An 11,871-nucleotide genomic window follows, 5' to 3' on the forward strand; every position below is an offset into this window, starting at 1 on the left:
GAAACAAGTTCAAACTAGACACGCCAAGCTACTCCATTCAATGGCTCGGTGCCAACAAAATGTTCCACCTTATCTAGCTACAGTGCATCTCCTCCCTCTTGGGATGCAGTAAAGGTGAGAGCATAGACTACCCCCTCCCACCCCCCCCAACTCCCTCCCAAGATGAACCTCAGAACTATTTACATACATTATCTCATTTGGTATGTTGTGGGTACTATGATTAGTCCCATTTTATTTATGAATAAACTACATCTCAAAGCGTTCAAGAATTTGCCCAATGCACAGAGTTGGTAAGCCATGGAGATTTTAACCCAAGTCTGACTCCAAAGTCTACTTTCTTAAGTGCTATACTTGAAAGAGGCAAGAAAGAACAAGTTCATCCATCTCAACTTGGGTTTATTACTTGTTGCAGCAAGGGTGAAAACACACCATAGGGAGGGAACTTTGGGGTATCAGTAGGGTTAGAAAGGACTTTTTGTAAGATTTGGTGTGTATTAGAGGATTTCATGGGATGTTTAAAGAAGGGGATCTTTGCTTTGGATTGAATGATGCAAGGGTGTTAAATCTATGATTAGATAACTCACTGTATCTTATCTAGAAGAAGGGTAGACAAGACTGTGACTAAAGCTGTCATTGGTAAAGAAGCAGCAATTACCGGTTTTAGCCCGGATAAGGGAATGTTTGTTCATTTTTGTTGCTTGGACAATCTTCGTATTTGGTCTGGGTTGAGGTGTGATTTTGGAGTGTTCTTGTCGTTGTCTTGATCTGTCATCTGATGTGCTGTTCTATGAAATAATTTAAGGGGAGAACCCCATGTCCGGACCGTGAGTGCCAGGCCAGCTCCAAGCTGTGGGTGCCAGGCCTGCTCCAGGATATTTGTGTCAGGCACAGATGGGATGAGGGATGAAGCAGAGTGTGTGGGGCCAGCCAGAACCGGGCAGCAATTCCAGCGCCATCACTTATTCATTGTGTGACCTCCGGTAAACCACACACTGGATAAATACGTGTTGAATGGATAAATTAAGCTATCTTGTTCCCCAGGCTTAGGATAATTAATCTCTATTTTGATGTTCTTTTGCTACGTATTGTTAGAAGCCACCATCAGGAGTGAGACTGGGCATTCCTATTTGGCTTGATTGTGACAACTCTGATATTCTTATGTTAATTTATAAATGGGTGCTTTTAAAATGCTTGAAAACACTTAGTTCCCTCAAGGAATATAAAAATTCTGCTCCATTATCTTGTGCACATGATCATTTTGTCTGCCTGATTCTTTTGTTTACAAAGTACAGGGATACCACTTCAAAAGTGAATAATCAGGGCAGTGCACAGTGGCTCAGTGGCAAAGTTCTCACCTGTCATGCCAGAGACACAGGTTAGACTCCCGGTGCCTGCCCATGCAAAAAATTAAAAAATAAAAAATAATAATTGTACATTTCAAATAAATAATTAGTGAATTTTGCTCTATGTAAATACAAATTACAAAGGAATAACTTGCAAACAAATAAACAAACAGAAAACCTGATTCTCAGATGAAATACAAACACTGAGTTGCTTGCGAGGTCAGGGTTGATGTAAAGCAATCTTCCCGTGTATGAAACGTCAGTGCAGTACTCAGGCAAACGGTAAGTCAACTTCTGCTTACTTTGAACCCCTTCAGTAAGACTTGTTTCCATTTAAAAATTGCTAGCTTATCTACAGTGTTTAAATTATGACTGAATTTGTAGAGATCTGGCAGAATGTCTCAAAAATATTTACGACCTCATCAAAGCGTACCTAGATAATTCAATTCAGGAGTCTAAGCATATATGTTATATATTAAATTCCACATCATCCTCCCCTCTCTTTTTCTTTTGTAGGGCATTATCCTACTTCACTTTCCATTCAGAACATATGATCCCAACAAATTACCTCGTATTTTCTGTGTCTCATTCTCTATGACCAGACTAAGGATATATTGTGGTCCCAAGAAGAATTTGATTTAAACAAAATAGTCTTATGTTTTCATTTGCTATACTTCTTTTGTCTCTTGTAAAGACCTATTTTCTCTTCACTTTTCTTATCTTCTGTTCCATAAGACACAGTTTTCACAGCTGAACTCTGAGAACACACAGAAAAATTAACACATTTTATTTGGATCCTGCTGATGACAACGCCAACAGAATTCAACCCAAGGTGCTAATCTGTTCTTCTCTCCTTTTTAAAATCAGTGTCATCATTCATCTGTGTCTCCCAAGGTGGGAGAATCACCTCTGGGTGCACATTTAGTCTGCAGTGTTCTTAATAAGAGAACTTTATAACTTGCAACCCTGATTCCCATATTTTATTCATGATTTTGGTACTCCTAGTCATTATTTCAGGAACCTTCCATTCAAAGCAGCTGGTTAATGTATATGATGAATCTATCTGCTAATGGCTCTAAAATTGATTGGCATGGCCAGAAGCAGTCTCTGGCAAGGAATATTAGGCTGTCTTTGGTTGGAGATGCAATTGTATGTGCAGACTAATTCAAAGGGACTTAAACATTTGGTGGAAGGTGCTCAGGCAAATTACATTTATAAAATGTGGATTGTAAGGGTCAGAATTGGGCTCACTTTAAACATTGCAGTTCATGACCTTACTTTTGTAGCATTTTAGATGAACAGATGTGAATCAGTTTTATTTCTATAACTGGAGCTTTCTTACATGTAAAACATTGAAACATAATCACCGGACTGGAAGACCTATATAAGACCCAGGCATGCTGGTGATTATCTGCATGACCTTAATTAATTTAATTAACTTCTTTGGGTCTTTGTTTCCAGATGTTGGTTTACATGCTTTCGGAATAGATGCTCAACAAGTACTGTTGAGTGAATTTGCTAGAATTTAAAATCTCCTGCGTAGCCAAAATTCTATTTGGCAACGATCCAAACTTAAAAATCCCTCTTATCTCTGCTATCTGTATTCTTACTCTCTTTGTTCAAACCATCATCATCTCTCTCCAAAATTATGTCAATCGTTGATGAACTGGTTTCTTATTTCTGATGTTGCCCTTCTGTTAGTATCCTCTACACAACATATTGAGAAGGATCCTTTAGAAACACGTATTTGGTCATTCACTCTAATGCTTAAGGTTTCTGTATTGCTCTTTTTATTAAGTGCAGATTCTTTCCATGGCTTAGAACTGGCTCCAGTTTACTTTTTCAGCTTCATTTCCTCCTTAAGCACTATGAATTTCTTGTTTTTCTTTTTTTTAGAAGGTTATTTTTCTGTTCTGGATGTTTGCATACACTATTCCCTCTGCTTAAAACATTATTTTTTCCTCCCTGACAAACTTGCTCTTCCTACTTGTCTTAATTTTCCAGGCTACTGTGACAAATATCACACAATGGGTTGGCTTAAACAATAAGCATTTATCGTTTCATAGTTTAGGAGGCTAGGAGTCTAAAATCAAGGCATCAGCAAGGCGCTGCTTTCCCTCAGGGGTCCCTGGTATTCTGGTGCTGGCTTGCAGAAATCCTTGGGGTTCCTTGGCTTGCATCTCTGCCTCCTGTCACATGGCCATCTTTCTCTCCTGTGCCTGCACTCCTGGTTTCTGCTGGCTTTCAGGTTCTGGCTCCTGTGTTTCTCTGACTTCTGGCTTCCAGCTTCTTCTCTTTACAAGGCCTCCAGTAATGTGGATTAAGACTCACCCTGATTCAGCTGGGCAACACCTTAATTAAAAATAACATATTCAAAATGTCATATTACACATGAGTTCACAGTCCCTGGAATGCAGGTTAAAATTAAGTACATGTCTTTCATTGGGGTTCTTAATTTAACCCACCACACTATTCATCCTTCAGATCATACTTGTAATTATTTCTTAAGACTCCTTTGCTGAAATCCTTAATTTGATGTTAGGTCTCCCTCCTGGGTATTCATTCTTATGAAACCCTGCTCCTCACCCATTTCAGCAGGCTTCACACTGCATTATCACAGCCTATGTCTTTGTCTGTAACTGCCCCTAGACAGTAAGATGTACTGAGGGGCAAAAACTACATTTGCCTGACCACTGTTGAATCATCAGTCCCTAGCAAATTGCCTGACATGTTAAATAAATGCTTGTTAAATGGATTAATAAAAGCAGTAAATGAAAAAATGGTGTTAGGGCCATTTACATTTTTTCTATGCAGTTTTCAATTTTGTACCCTTCTGTGACATAAAATATGTTTTATATCTAGAGAGAAAACAGGCAATGTGCTTACTGTAGAACATAAAAATACATTTCATCACTCAATAGAAAGAAAGGAAGAAAAGAGAAATATGTAAGTATTAAGAGGTGACAACAAATTATTTCTTTCTCACTAATTACCATCAGGTGTACTAAGCTAAAAATGGCATGTCCTTGGATTATCCTCAAATACCTTAAATTGTATTAATAGGCTCTCTGGAATTTGAAATGAATAGCATTGTGTACTTCTGGGAAAAAAGTAGTCACTTTCTAACAATGAACTAACAACGAGACACTATCATCTGTAGAGAAAAACATTTAGAAAAAAATGAAGGAGAGATTAACTGAAAATCATTTTCTTTTAATATGTTCACAGAAGAAACTCAAACACAATAGTTTTAAGTGACATTTGCAAATTGTTTAATAAGGGTTCATTGTCTGGTACGGCAATCCATATGAGAATGGGCATGGATTGGTGCCTAAATTATATATCAATATAGCAAACTGTTTTTTTCATAGATATTTCTAGAATGGCTCATTTTCCAGATTAATCTTTTGAAGGTCAGGCCACAATGAATGGCTGATGATTTGATTGCGGGAGTGAGGGACAGAAATCAGTCAAGGATACATCTAAGTCCTGCCTGAGTCTCTGGACAGATGGTGTTGCCATCACCTGAGAGAAGGCTGAAGATGAAATAGGTTTTGTGGAAATCTGCAATTCAGACATGTTAAACTTGACTTTTTTTTTTTTTTTACTAGACACATGCAGGTGAAATGTTGAACAGGTAGGGGATAATGAGTCTGGACTTTGGGAAAGAAGTCCGTGCTGAAGGTACATATTTAAGACTCACAAGCCTGCGAATGGTATTTAAAGCTGTGAAGACTAGGTCAGATCAGCAAGGAAGAGAGTGTAGATAGAGAAGGAAGAGGAGAAAGGGCTGAGCCCTGGGGCCCTGCAGTGTTAAAAGGCCTATAGGAGGAGGAGGCACCAGCAAATGAGGCTGAGAAAGAGAGGAGGGTGAGAGAGGTGGGGCGTCAGGAGAGAGTGGCAGGGGTGGGGATGGGGAGGTGGAGAAGCCTAGTGAACAAAGTATATCAAGGAGGAGAAAGTGATCAGCTGTGCTAAGTACTGTTGGTAGATCCATAAGATAAAGGCTGTGAATCGACCATTAGGTTTATGGAGAGATGTCACTAATAACTTTGAGAGGAATGGGGGCGGTAATGGAGGGAGGAGAGCAGGAGCCTGAGTGAAGTAAGAGAGATAGGGAGGAGAGGAATTGGAGCCTATGAGTACAGACAATTCTCTATAATAATCCATATAACAGAAATTTAAGTGAACTCCTTGCCCAGTTTTGAATGACTCTTCTCTGGATTTTTCTACTTTACAAATTCCATGGACTTAGGGTAATTTTTTCCTTCAATGAAAAATGTTTACTAGTGATGAAAGAACAATGTATCTGAGCATCAACGAAGAATACTGATTACTAAGAGGCACTATCTGCAAGCTTGTTGGTTACAGGGATCTTATTTTAAATGGGTCTTGCCATGAACATAGGAGCAGAAAAAGTATCAATTATCTTCATGAAGAGTGTAGGTCTCTGACTTTCCTTAGTCTGTTTCCCCAGAAATCTGGTTATAACCGCTTTATTCAATGTCCGCTCAGTTCTTTGGGTAGCTGATAAATTAAGGCTCCCCTTTGCTTTTGGGTTAGAGAGGACAATAAAGACTGTTACAGGAATGAAAAACACTGAATTTTCATTAATATGTGTTGCAAGTCTGAAATAGACACATATTTTTATTAACCAGCCCTGTGTACCATGACAAAGTTGAAAGATTCCATTTGATCCAGGGCTGGGATTTCATCCTTAAGCTAATGTTCAGACATCAGCCTCTCTCTGCTGTAGCTTTCATTAGCTGCCTACAGTGGACTGTCTGAAATCAATGTGCAGCCCTTATTTCCATTGTGCTGGGTCCTTGAAAGTAAACTGCATCTGTGAGTGCCCTTGTGTGTAGTAAATGTGATTTGCCCCATGTGTGTCCTGTCTATTAAATCTACTATCCTATTACTACTTTCCATTCCATGCTGGAATGGCACTTGGTCCTTTTGGTCAGGCAGGATAGTCCTTTCTCCTAGATTTGAGAGGTCTTTTCCTTACAGGCTCTGCTGGGCTCTGCTTCTCGAGTTCTTAGCTCCTAACTATTCCCTACTCTAGCTCTGAGAGATCTCCCTTGAACTGTACCTTCAGCAGCCATTGAGCCCTCAATAGTTCCCCCATCCAGAAGCTCCTTAATTCTAATTCCCCTTAAAGAAGCCCTAAGAAAATGACCCTTGCCCTGATCAGAAAAGGGTTTTGTTACAACGACTGGGCTACCTGGGGTTGTATGATGAACCCTCCTTTGCTTCCTTCTGACCTGGATTACCAGTTTATTTAATTTGCCATATCCCTCTCTATCATTAAATAGTTTAGGGATTCCTGCATGTATATCAGCCTATACAGCTGACAGTGACATTCCCCATGAACCTTCTTCCCAGACTTCTCAGCCTCTCCTCAACCCATATTATTGCAATAATATGGTTTCCCTTTCTCAAGAAAAGCGTCTCTGCAAGGAAACAGAAATAAGTCCTTTCCCTTGTTCCAGATCACTCCTACTCTAATTAAAGCCAACAGCAATTAAAAGATACCACCATCGTGGACCTCATTATCAAGGTCTTTGTGTCAAGGTCTCTTTTCTCATGGAGTTCACAATCGAAAGAGCACCTGGATACATACATGTCAGAATACAGTATGCTAACGGCTATGATAGTTTGGACATAGAAAATGCTATGGGACCATGGAGGAGCTGACAACCTGCTGCCAGACATTTGAACTAGATGTTAAAGCAGAAGCAAGAGTTTACTAGGGGAAAAAGATGCACAGGGCACATCTGACTCTAAGGAAAGCAGCCAGCATGAACAAAGTCTTGGGGGTGGAGATGAGAGCATGGCTGTGCTTCAGCAATGTCAACTGTTCAGTGTGGCTGGAACAGAGTTTATACAGGGTGAATGTGTGTTGGAGTGAGACTGCTAATCTTGTTACTACATTAACACTGAGCAAGACTCATGTCTAGTTGAGACTTGCACTGTCACTTCATAAAATTGTATCTTTTCTCTTTAATTTACTATTAGGCATTTGTTTAGCAAGGCACCAGTTTTGGCCACCAGTCAGAAAAGAAAATAGAGTTCATAAGTATTATTGATCACGCAGGATAAGGGGAAACCCTGTCTGAGACTTGAGAGGCAAGACTCTACTTGGCACATTTGGTGGGGATGGCATCATTTCTCTTTAGCAATGGTAGCTGACACCTGGTACTCTGTCTTGCTATTCGGCATCCTCCTTTCAGTGTTGCTTCATGTCTCTGTGTTTATCACTACATGTATAATTTAAACAGATAACCTCTACTTAACATTCTTAGTTTAGTTAACTAGTGGAAAAAACCCCATATCTTGTGGAGTGTCTCTGAGCTGCCAGCCTTTCAGACAGGGGTGTACCACTAACTCTCACACAGTAAGTTCCTTCATGGAAGAGCCAAATGTTTTGCTAACCTGGCTCTGTCCCTTGCACTCAGATCTTCTTAATAGTCAGAGAACAAGTGGGAACATAGTTCCAAGGCTGTGAATTTTTTAATCCAACTTCATTTTTATCTCGTACATCAGAACTGCAAAACTTTTACTCTCTTCTCCAGTTTCACCTTTGGTCTTTTACCCCAACATCTAATCTTCATTTACTAAAACGTTTACTTTTCAGTTGTTAAATTTCATTTTAGAAGAATCTGCAAAAAATAATAATAAATGAGGGAAAAACTCCTTTGCCTACATTTCCAGAGTATATTTTGTTATTAAAGTATTTGTTAGCTTTCTGGGAAATGGTCAGTCAATGTGATTCATTTGTAATGTAACTTTTATTTCTAGTTTAAAATTCATGCTGTAATTAGGTCATGGTTTCCTATGTTGATATTTGTTTCATGGCAATTCTGATAGTTGACAGTTAAATTGAATTTTCATGTGTCTGAAACAGATGCTATAAGCTAGCTTCCCCATCAATGTGGAAAGTTTAGCCATGCAAATTTAGTGGAGAACCTCCTTCATTGTTCATTCCGAGATTTCAGGGTTATAGTTGATTTGACAGTTGACTCATTGAACCACAAACATTGACATTAATCATAGGAGTTGTGTGTTTAATTAGAAATGGTTACCAGAAGAGATATTTCAAAAAAGATTCAAGCCAAGAGTGTGATTTCAGCTGCTTTTCAAAATAGTTTTCCATAAACAAAGGATAGAGAATGAAATTGATTATACTTTTCATTATCCTGTGCTCCTGTTAAGAAATTTTGGTATGCCCAAAATTATTTTGCTCTTTTTCTTGATTAATGTCAGAGCATACTGTGTGTATTTTTGGTTTAATGACTGAAATTTGGGGGAAAAACAGATGCACACATCACAAGGACTTAAAATAACATTACTGCGAGTTCTATTATAACACACAAAACACCCAGAATTTACAGTAATTACACACAAACTTATAAATAATGGAAGAAACTTAATCACGTTGACCTTGCTCAATCATAATAACAAGGCTGTCTTAAACTCATTCTAATTGCCCCCTCATTATACAGAAACTTTTCTAATCCTTTCCAGTCATGGGAACCTGTGTAACCAGTGGCAGTGCTCCTTTGGGCTCTTGGGTTTCTTTTTCAGAAATCATTCTTCATCTCTACCATTTTTCCTGTGCTTCCCCCTTCCTGTTCTTTGTTTATCTTCCACTCACTTATTGACACAAGTGAGTCCCTCAGAGGAGCTCTGTGAGTCTTAGAAGTGCCTACCCAGGCAGAGATTTAGTCAATACTCTATTCCTCTTAAAAAGTGGAACGCACAGAAGTGCAAACTTCCAGTATTGAAAGTTTGAGTGTGTGGGCAATGATGTGAATGATTTCCCTCATAATGTTGTTAAATGACACATTTTGATCAATAGGATGTATATATTTAACCTGTTGCGAGGGTGATATGTACCTAGAAAAAGGGGGTGCAAGGGTAGTTCAGTGGTGGAATTCTCACCTGCCAAAGGGGAGACCTGGGTTCGATTTCTGGCCTATGCACTTCCCCAAAACAAACAAACAAGAAAAACAAACAACAAAAATTCAGCTAATGGTGCTGTAATAATGGGACACTCACATGGAAAAAGAATGAAATGTGAGTAGCATACACACACACAAAAGTTAAAACTCCATGTATTTTGGGGCCACAATGTACTATTAAAAGCATAGTAAAAGCCTATTGTATTACTTATACATAAAGAAGAATAAGCTCATAAAGAAAGAATAAAAGTTAAATATATATATATTGTTCTAGTTTGCTAGCTGCCAGAATGTAATATACCAGAAACAGAATGGCTTTTAAAAAGGGGAACTTAATAAATTGCTCATTTACAGTTCTAAGGCCGAGAAAATGTCCCAATTACAACAAGTCTATAGAAATGTCCAATCAAAGGCACCCAGGGAAAGATACCTTGGTTCAAGAAGGCTGATAAAGTTCAGGGTTTCTCTCTCAAGTGAGAAGGCACATGGCGAACACAGTCAGGGCTTCTTACTCAGCTGGAAGGGCACATGGCGAACACAGCATCATCTGCTAGCTTTCTCTCCTGGCTTCCTGTTTCATGAAGCTCCCGGGAGGCATTTTCCTTCTTCATCTCCAAAGGTCTCTGGCTCGTGGGCTCTCTGCTTCATGGTGCTGCAGCGTTCTCTGCTCTCTCCGAATCTCTTTCATTCTCCAAAATGCTTCCTCTTTTATAGGACTCCAGAAATTTATCAAGACCCAAATGGGTGGAGACATGTCGTCACCTAATCCAGTTTAACAACCACTCTTGATTAAAGCACATCTCCAGGGAGATGATCTGATTACAGTTTCAAACATACAGTATTGAATAGGGGTTATTCTGCCTTTACAAAATGGGATTACGATTAAAATATGGCTTTTCTGGGGGACATGCGTCCTTTCAAACCAGCACGCACACATATGTATATATGTAGAACAGGGGCATTCTGAAAGCCTCCAGTGAAGCACTTGGAAGACTCGACCAGAACATGCCTGAAGGGGAAGAACGTTTTCCTAAAATTGGAACAAATACACACAAGGGACGTTTCTATTTTTTCTATTTTAAACTTTTCCTTAATATGATTATATGACTTAGAATGACACACTTTAAAAACCTAGGATATAAACTGAAATAACATTCCCACAATGGTTTTGTACATAGTGCACACTCATATATGCAGACCAGTGTGGGTTGGATTACATTTCATGTATGCTTGACCCAAAAATTATAGATCTTTAAAGTTAGGAAATATTTGTTCAAGTCCTACCCTGCGCTCTGAAAGAGGAGTAACTGATAACTATTTACCACACCACCATTTGTCTGCTGTGCGCAGTGCACTACCGGGTGAATGGTAAAGAAAGCAATAGCACAAGTAACATAAAAGATGGCTGTTCTGGTGTCAATGGTTAATATTTTTCATCCAGTGACTTGGGCCTGAATAAATAATGGACATAGATATATTGTTTTTCACTTTCCTTGACTTTCTTGTGAGCTTGCCATTCTTCGTGGAATAAATCAATCAGTGCCTGGAACAGAGGATGCAGAATGAGCTATGTGAGCTGGATCCCCATTACTTTCAGGTATTATTCCTGTTTGCTCATAAGGTTTGCCTTGCAAAGATTCCTTGGGCTTATTACTAGGCACTGAACAAATACTTCTGGTTAACAGCAAAATTCATCAATAAGCAAATGGAAAACAAATCAGCTTAGCAATAAAGTTGAAAAATAGTCACAGCCTTGTGGGAGAAACCTGCAAGGTGACTTTTATATATTAAGAGTGATGGCAAAATTGCTGGGATGTGACTCGAATTTACACTGCAAATGACTGTCATGGGACTGTATCATCGAATGCCAAATAACAGTGGTATGATTGCTGTGCAAAAGCATATTTGTGCTTTCCAGTTACGGACAAGAGAGTAGAACCTCGGAGTTCTTTGTCATGTGCTATTTCAGGGTGAAAGTAATATTCTTGTCCTTGATGGACTGACAGGTATAAATAGAGAGAAAATTTCATCTTACTCTCAGGTGGCTTCCTCAGCATTTGATGAAAATAGTAGCTAAAATTTGCATGCTTTCTATGTGCCAGGCATTGTGTTAGAGTTTTAAATATGTTATCTTGTTTACTGACTCCAAATCCCCAAGAGCTCTTTGGGGATTACTGAGTTGTCTTGTTGTCCATGGACTGACTTCCTGCTATGGACTCATGATTTACTTTTATTATTTGATGACTTGGCCTGACCTTCTGGATCTCCTTCTTGATCCTTAGGTTTCACATGATTTCCCTGCCCTGTACTTAATACTCTCAAGTCATGTGTAATAATAATAGTAGGAAAGACTTTTCAAACACTTACTATGAACCTCATACTAATCTAATCTCTATTTATTACCTATCATTATCTGTATATCTATCCATCCATCCATCCATCCATCCATCCGTCCAATCTATCCTCTTCAGCTAAAGACTACAGGGAAATTTGTAGTTGAACAAGTCAAGTTTATAACTCATTGCAGCAAGAAAGAACACATACCATGGGAAACTGTGGGACTT

The sequence above is a fragment of the Tamandua tetradactyla genome, chromosome 8 (assembly GCF_023851605.1).
Source record: "Tamandua tetradactyla isolate mTamTet1 chromosome 8, mTamTet1.pri, whole genome shotgun sequence".
NCBI lineage: Eukaryota > Metazoa > Chordata > Mammalia > Pilosa > Myrmecophagidae > Tamandua > Tamandua tetradactyla.